The following is a 717-nucleotide window of genomic DNA, read 5'->3' as shown; positions in this document are numbered from 1 at the left end:
CTCTCTCCTCTCTCTCCTCTCTCTCTCTCTCTCTCTCTCTCTCTCTCTCACACACACACACACACACACACACACACACACACACACTCAAAGGCTCACATTCTCCTTTTCTCCTCTCCTGGGAAAGCTTACAGGCAGAGACCAAGGTTCCCCTGTGTTTACTCTTCAGGTAAACTCCTATTTTTTTTCTCTCAGGGAATTTCCACAGTCCACTCCGTGTATTTACCCTGTTCAAAGTTAAGTCCAGTCACGAAATCAAACGGAAAGTATTGGAACAATCAATGAAAACTTTTGCAGTCATTGGCGTCTTGTGCTTCTTGGAACGAAAATAAATGCAAGAAATCGAAACTTAATTACTTGAAAGAAATCCAGAAATCCCTTTGCATAATTTATCCAGTCATTTTTAGTAGCTTTTGTGTTCGGTTCATTGTATGTTAACTCTGTACTTTTGGAGAAATAGCTGCTTCCTTACAAGTAAGGCTCCTTAGGCTTCCTCCACCTCACAGAGACTGTGACCTCTTGGCTCCTGCCAATCCTGACCAGTCATTTAGCATTTCTTCTGAGACTGCAATCATCAGGCTGAGTGTTGTATAGAGTAAAACAAAATTTAAAATCTCATCCATTCTCTCTTCTTTGTCTTTTTGTTCAGGGGACTATTATAGCTGAATTTGTGTGGGATGCTTAATGCCAGATCTGATACCAAGTCCCATGGTAAAT

Source organism: Psammomys obesus, unplaced genomic scaffold (genome assembly GCF_907164565.1).
Source record: "Psammomys obesus unplaced genomic scaffold, mPsaObe1.curated_primary_1811, whole genome shotgun sequence".
Taxonomy (NCBI): domain Eukaryota; kingdom Metazoa; phylum Chordata; class Mammalia; order Rodentia; family Muridae; genus Psammomys; species Psammomys obesus.
The sequence above is the reverse complement of the archived record's forward strand: the minus strand, read 5'-3'. Positions refer to the sequence as shown.